The sequence below is a fragment of the Anser anser genome (assembly GCF_964211835.1).
Source record: "Anser anser genome assembly, chromosome: 22".
NCBI lineage: Eukaryota > Metazoa > Chordata > Aves > Anseriformes > Anatidae > Anser > Anser anser.
The window spans coordinates 2,110,349-2,118,362 of NC_139743.1; the positions used below are offsets into that span (position 1 = coordinate 2,110,349).

At 42.9% G+C, this 8,014-nt stretch overlaps 1 long non-coding RNA gene across 1 annotated transcript; it reads right to left on the minus strand.

Moving 5' to 3' along the window:
• Positions 1 to 1,151: 1,151 nt before the first annotated feature.
• On the minus strand, positions 1,152 to 8,014 carry LOC310885214. The gene is made up of 4 exons (XR_014574610.1): positions 7,913 to 8,014; positions 7,758 to 7,808; positions 7,535 to 7,671; positions 1,152 to 7,401 (listed from the first exon to the last, which is right to left on the minus strand). It is a non-coding gene; the product is annotated as an uncharacterized lncRNA (long non-coding RNA).

Sequence of the window (8,014 nt, forward strand, 5' to 3'; positions counted from 1 at the left end):
GCTACAATCCACTGCGACTTGACTAGCCTGGCTATTTCTTTCCGAATTGTACTTAATTCCTCGGCTAGCACATTCTGCCCTAAGAGCTATCAATACCGGAGGTAAGTGCTCGATATCTTCATTATTACTGTCGCAAGTATATTTCTTCTCACAAGTCCACCAAGCTACCTTTGTTGACTCTTGTCTACCACTACTATCAACCCGGCTTACTGTATAAAACTGATCAGTTCCATTCTGCTTTCCCTGCCATTTAATACACCATGATGTATTCCCTCCATACTGGAATTTCTGCAATAAACTTACTGTCCAATCACTATCCCACTCTTTCATTCCTTTTGGCTCATTTTTCTCTTGACATTCCCAAACAATCTTTTCTCTAGGTCCTTCTACTATACGTAGTTCATCATAATGGTACCGTCCCTCATTCTTAAATCTGCCTATCATTATGAACTGGTAGTTCTTCTTTTCACATTCAGACCTTGATGTTGGGGGGCTCAGTTTCCTATAGCATTGCGTAACATTTATTCTCTCTAAAATTTTCACTTCTTTACATTGAATTGTTTTATTTCCTTTTACTTTGGGCAGTGGGGAGGTTATTATACCCCACTCAAGCGGGTCCCCTGTTGCTTTTGGAATGGGCATACAAGCAGTAATTCTATCAGTTCCTTTCATTATGGCAAAATCTTTAATCAATCCTACCAGTAAATTCTCTGATGGTTGCCTGTGTGGGATCTGTACCACTTGTGTCCATGGTACCTGGTCCTCCCTTTTTCTTCAAGATCTTTTTTGATGGGCTACCAATATCCCTTTATCCAATTTCGGACATACCAATATTTCTCTTATCCCATAATCTGTGCTATTTTCATGTGTTACCATGCACCGCTAGTTTCCTTTGTTAACTTTAGTAACACTAAACAGGGTTAGGGTGGTAGCTCCTCTCAGTTGTTGGCCCAATTGTAGGGTTTTACTTACGTACGCCTTCCCTTTCCACCCAGCCTTCAATCCTGTATTGTCCCTGGTTGTGTCTATGTATATTTCCTGTCTCTGTCCGGAGTCATTTATTTTTTCCCAGACCACCTGTAGAGAGCTAATTGTTATTGGTTTATCGTCGTGCATTCCACATTCCAAAGTAACATTTTCTCCTTTGAATATTTCCTCTTTCTTATATTTTTCTGGTATTTCTAGGAACTCAATTACAAGGTATTTACACAAAACAATTACTGTTATCGTTACTGCTCTTAAGAACCCCGACATTGTATGGTTATACGCGCCTCATCTGTAGTTTTGTATCTCCGATTGCTCACACCGACCAAAGTTCAGGAACCCTTTTCACCCGAGTATAATGAATCCAAGCATCCACCCCTTCTACCTTTACCGCTGTAAAAGCAGTCAATAATACTTGATAAGGTCCGGCCCACCGTTCTCTCAGGGGTTCTTCATTCCAGTTTTTAATGTACACTCGGTCGCCTGGCTGAATGTCGTGGACAGGATTTTCCAGTGACAACAGTCGGTTCCACACCAGAACACTTTGAAGTTGAGCTAAAGTTTTACCAAGAGACAATACATAATTATAAACATCCTGGCTCCCTGTTATATGCACGTTAGGATTTGGTTCTGGGGATTCAGAAGGCTTTCCATACATAATCTCGTATGGGCTTACTGACATTCCACTCCTTGGCTTTATCCTTACTCTCAGTAAAGCTATAGGCAAAGCTTGTGGCCATTGTATTTTGGCTTCCTGGCAGATTTTACTGATCTGTCCCTTTAGAGTTTGGTTCATCCTTTCTACCTGTCCACTAGATTGGGGTCTCCATGCAGTATGTAAATTCCAAGAAATTCCTAATAGCCGGCTTACGTCTTTAACCACAGATGCAACAAAGTGGGGTCCCCTATCTGAGGATATTCCTAACGGTACCCCAAACCTCAGAATGATTTCCCGCAATAACCATTCTACTGTCTCTTTAGCTTGATTGGTGCGACAGGGAAGGGCTTCTGGCCATCCGGAAAAGGTGTCAACCCCTACTAACAAATACCTATATCCCGTAGTCATAGGTAACTCTACAAAATCAACTTGCCAGTAATCTCCTGGTTCTATTCCTACTCTAACTCTTCCCATCTCAGCATGTTTTCTTGCTACTGGATTATTTTTCAGACAAATCTCACACTTCGACATTACTGATTTTGCCATTGTTAACATATGTGTAGAGACAATGCTACGTCTTAAAAATGTTACCATTGTCTCTGCACCCCAGTGACATTCATTATGTCTTGTCGGAAGTATTTCTCGCATCACCAAGGGGGGTATTACTACCTGGCCCGTAGCGGTTACATACCATCCATCAGAGTTCTTTTGGGCCTTTAGGAGATTTGCTAATTTCTCATCCTCTGGCGAATATCTTGGTTCCTTGGGAAGCTTAAGACAAGTGGGGCCTACCTTGAGTGGTACCAAAACCATTACATTCCACACCTCCCGAGCAATTTGTCGAGCTGCTCGATCTGCCAGCCGATTTCCTTCTGATATTTTCAAGGTTCCTCCTTGATGGGCTTTACAGTGCATAATAGCCACTTGTTTTGGTTTTTGTACCGCATTTATCAAATTTAACACCTCCTCTTGATACCTTATATTGGCCCCTTGTGAGGACAACAGCCCTCTTTCTTTCCATAATGCTCCATGAACATGGACTACTCCAAAAGCATACTTTGAATCTGTCCAAATATTTACCATCTTTCCTTTACTCAGTTCCAGTGCTCGAGGTAGGGCTATCAGTTCCGCTCGCTGTGCTTATGTTTCAGGTGGTAAAGGTTTTGCTTCAATTACTGTCTTCAGGGTTGTTACTGCATACCCTGCATATCGTGTTCCATTCTCCACAAAACTACTACCATCAGTAAAAAGTTCCCAGTCATACCTTTCAAGGGGTACATCCTTCAAATCCTCGCAGCTGGCATGGGTATGCTCGATTATTTCCACACAATTGTGTTCCAACGGTCCTTCTTCTGGAACAGTTCCTAGAAATACTGCTAAATTCAACAGGTTAGTTGTTTTCAAGGTTACGTCATCTTGTTCAGTTAGTATTGCCTGATATTTCATCATTCGGCTGGGTGATAACCAGTGGCCCCCCTTTTGTTCTAAAACAGTTGTTACCATATGTGGTACAAAAACTTCAATACGTTTTCCCAAGGTAAGTTTCCTTGCTTCCTGGATTAAGAGAACTGTTGCTGCTACTGCCCGCAAACATGAGGGCCATCCTGCACTTACAGCATCCAACTGCTTAGAAAAGTATCCCACAGGTCTTTTCCAGCTTCCCAGTCGCTGGGTTAGTACCCCTAGTGCTAGTCGTTGTCTTTCATGTACAAATAACTGGAAATCTTTTCATAAATCTGGTAGGCCCAAAGCTGGTGACTTCATTAGGGCATCTTTAAGTTTCTTGAAAGCTTCTTTCTGTATTTTTCCCAAAATAAAATCCTGTGCCTTCTGAGCTTCATAAAGGGGCTTAGCTTGAGTCCATAATCCATTATCCATAATCTGCACCAGCCAGCCATTCCTAAGAAGGCCCTTAGCTCATGGAGATTTTGAGGTTCCGGGATGGTGCATATAGCTTTTATCCTATTGACACCCAGACTTCTTTGTCCCTGGGAAATCTCACACCCCAAATATGTTACAGTTGAGCAAACTGTTTGTGCTTTTTTCCTTTGAAACCTTATAACCACCCGTTCCTAACTGATTTAAAATTTCGATGGTTATTTGGGTGCAGAGCGACTCATTCTCTGTGGCAATCAAAATATCATCTACATATTGTAACAACAAATACTGACTTCTGGGTACCTGTATTTGTCCTTGCGTTGTCCAGATTTCCAGTTCCTTTGCCTGCTGGCTTCCAAAGAGGGTCGAGCTATTCTTGAAGCCTTGTGGGAGTCTTGTCCAAGTTAATTGTGTCTTTCGTCCGCTCTGAGGATTTTCCCATTCGAAGGCAAAAAATGTTCTACTATCTTTATCAAGAGGTATGCAAAAGAAGGTGTCCTTTAAATCTATCACAGTAAACCATTTATATTTCTCTCTCACAGATGTTAACAATGTGTAAGGATTAGCCACTACCGGGTGAATGTCCTTTGTTATTTCATTTATTGCTCTAAGGTCTTGTACCAATCTATACTCGCCATTTGGCTTCCTTACTGGAAAAATTTGAGTATTGTATTCCAATTAACATTCTTCCAAAATCTGATATTTGAGAAATTTGTCAATAATTTTCACTATCCCCTGCCTAGCTTCTATCTTAAGTGGACATTGTTTGATTCGAACAGGTTTGGCTCTTTCCTGTAATTCCACCTTTACCAGTTGTGCCAGTTTCGACTTCCCCGGTACATCTGTTTCCCATACTGTTGGTATAACTGCATTTTCTACTTCTCTTGGAATATTGAGAGAGGGAGTTAGGAGAATATAATAATTTACTAACTTTTTAGAAAAGGGGGGACTGAGAAAGGGAGTTAGGGGAATCTTATCAAGTAGAGATAGAGTACTGACAGCATGAAACTAGGATCCTACTTAGTGTCTTTACTAACTATGGTGCTTGTGCAAATTAATTAAAGCAAGAAGCCTTGGGCCCCTTTACCAAGGTCAGTCTCTTAATAAGAGTGTGAGCCTATCTTAAGAAACTGGTAGAAACTGGTCCTGTGGATGGACAAGATCCAAGAAGCAACTGAGTCTGCGCAGAGACAAGAGGTCAACTAGCGGTGACGAGGAAGAATCATCAATCTTCATCCCCACAACCCCCGAAGACCACCACCAGAATACACTGCGCAAGTGCAGATGGGAGGAGTTTATGGAAATTACTCCTTGGAACTAATTTTAATATGAAGCGGGGACAGGTTGTGAATATGTATAGGTGTATTGTGAAACATCATGCATATGTAACTCTTTGCTGCATATAACTATGGCAAGTTGCTGCGTCAGGCGCGCACGACTTTGGCGGGACTACCCCCCGTGCTGCCCAGCGCTGAATAAACATACCTACTTTACAATCTTACTGATTGTGGAGTCCGTTTTCCGCAAGTCAATATTAACAAAGGGTTTATCTTTGATCATTAGGATTTGTCCTACTTTGGACTCAGGTACCTTCATTATTAATTCTCCATCCTCAAAGGTTATTGCTGCATCTAATTTAGCTAATAGATCTCGTCCCAAGAGTGGAATCGGGCATTCTGGTACATACAAAAATTCATGGTTTAGTTCCTTACCCCCAAAACGCAAATCAAGGGGTTGTAAGAATGGCCGTTCCTCCTCCTTCCCTATGGCTCCAATTATTGTAGTTGTCTTAGTTCCTAATTGTCCTTTTAAACTATTTAACACTGAATATGTTGCTCCTATTACATTTACAGACTAATTAACACAGAGAAAGAAGCTCCTGTAACCAACAACAACAACAAAAAAAAAATTCAAGCCTCTCTCTTCTTTTCCTAGCTTTATTTCAACTAGTGGACCTGCTAGGGTAGATGCCCCAGGTCCCCGTCATTTCTGACTGTTTTAAGTTTATCCTGCAGCCTAAGACAATTTCTTTGTGATATCAGGGGCCGACTGCCCTAGAAAGAGGCTAGCCAATTGCCTCTGTTTGTTTTCTGAAGCCAGGTCCAAATTTTCCGTCTCTTTTTTTTTTTTCCATTGCATTTCAAAGTTGGTCCAAAAATTCAAAAATTCCATAGGGTTTTCTTTTGGACCTTGTTGGAACAGATTCTCAATTCCCAATTTAATCAGATTTTGGTATTTACATAATTTCCGGGGTGGTAAGGGTCTCGGGGGGGGGGGGGGTCGGTCAGGGGAATGCAATGGTTGAAAGTTCCTTGAGCGGTCCCATTGGCAATCTGAGCTCACACATGAACTCAGGTTGTTTTAAGAGTGAGCTGCTTTTCTGTTTCCATGACAATTCTCTCGGACCCATCATGGTCCCTCTGCCCCAGAGGGCTCACACCCGTGATTTTGAGATCTCAGCCTCGGGTTTAGGCGGAACTATTAACATTCCTACATCCTCTTTCCCTGCTCATTCAACTTCAAACAGCTCTGTTAAATACTACATGCCACACAACCTTTAACACCTTCAACAACCCTTTTAACACTTCCTTTGTCTTCCTCCAGCCTGTACTTTTCTAATGCCAACACCAAAGGCTCAGTCAGGGGCCAACTTAATTCCATACCCTTTTCCCTCCAAGATGCTGAAACAAAGTATCAGTATACAACATTTCATCCTATTTTCCTTCTCTCCTCAAAAACAACATTAATTGCAAGACACTGTTATAGTCGATTGATCCATAAAGTAGCCACATAGTGGCCACAATTGATTGCAATACTTAGTGGAAGTCCTCTTGCTTTCCGTACCCCCCCCCACTCCCCGTTCCGACAACATCCTTGCAATGTGCCAATATACACCCAAGGATGCTTTCTTCTGGACGTCTTTGTTTTGGATATTACCCATTTCCTTGATCTCCCATTCCCTTTTATTTATTTATATTAGTTACTGTCCCTTGTTTCAATTTCCACGCAAACCTTTTTATTGCGGGTTTTTACTATGTTTTCCTAATCTTCTTCCCAAATGTCCCAATTCTCTGGGATTAAACTCCACATACAAACTTCACTATTTCGGATTATTAATGAGCCCCGTTCCAATCATAAATCCACAGGACTTTGGAAAAACACCTGAAGCAGTCAGCCTTCTGTCCTCTAGACAAACAATACCACCTTTTCCACAAAATTTACATTTCAACAAGGCCGAATTTCAAGCCGAATGCTAATTTTTCTCATGCACTTTGTTAGTAAGCCTACACAAAACAAGGAATCACTCCTGTGTATCCATCAAGATGGGGGTTTAAAAGGTATTGAGGCCTAAATAAATTCGCTCTCCCCCTTCTTACCAAATTCCCAGGGCTCAAGCCCGAACCACCAAAGAAGTGACTCTCCATTCTACCGCTTTGATAATCAGTCAGCCCCCCTCCCCCCATACATGGGAAACTGACCAAACACCACCACGAATATACCAAAACTTTTAAACTGTTACTTAGATAATGCTCCCACCTTCCTCCTTGTCAGACTCAAAACATTTAAGAATGAAATAGGATTACAAGATGCACCGCCGGGCCCGTATATTGGGCCAATCAACCACCAACCAACCACCAATCAACACTTGGATAAAACAGCACTTCTTTTCGGTCTGTCATGCGCTTCGTTCGTCTCCGGCCACTCCCCTCACGGAGAATACGGAACTGCGGATCGGAACTCCGCACTCGCTTCGCAGCGATGCTGCGTCTCACAGACAGGGTGTTTCAGGTCAAACTTAGCTTTCAGGACTGCTGGAAAGCAGGCTTTATCCTCAAGGCACGTGCAGGCTAGATGAGATGGGGCTCCAGGCACCTCTTCACCTGTGGAAACACACTGCCATCAGTCACCGCCACGCCAGACAAACTTTTCCTGTTAAAGCACCCTTCTCAGATGCCCTGCAGCATTCAAGTGACCTGCTTTGCTCCAATTCTAAAGACTAATGTCACAGCTCACCTTGCCTGTGGCACCTGATAAACAGAAGAGAAAGCAACTGCAGCGCTTGGAAACCATCCCTACACGTGCTGCTCCTTGTCACTCTCCAGCCTCATCTCAAATCCTCAGCCACTTCTGTGGAGAGCCTGCCATGGCACCTGCAAAGCAAGACGGAGACCTTTCATAGTCACCTCGCGCTACTTGGCCATTCCGCTCCAACCCAGCTCATGACCAGCCCCCCTACTTAAGCAGCTCTTCAGAATGCAGTTTGCTCCTTTGAGCCTGTGCGAGACACCTGTGAAAGAGGAAGAAAAGCATAGGCCAAGGCAGCATCCAAAGCCGCAGCACAGCTAGGACAGTTACTCTCATCTGCTGCCTTAGCTCTACCCACTTACCTACCCCAAGGCAGATGCTTCCATCTACCCTCTTAAGCCAGCTACAACACCTCTAAAACAGAAAAGAGGGGACACTTAGAGTGACAGTGAGAACCGCAAACCAACT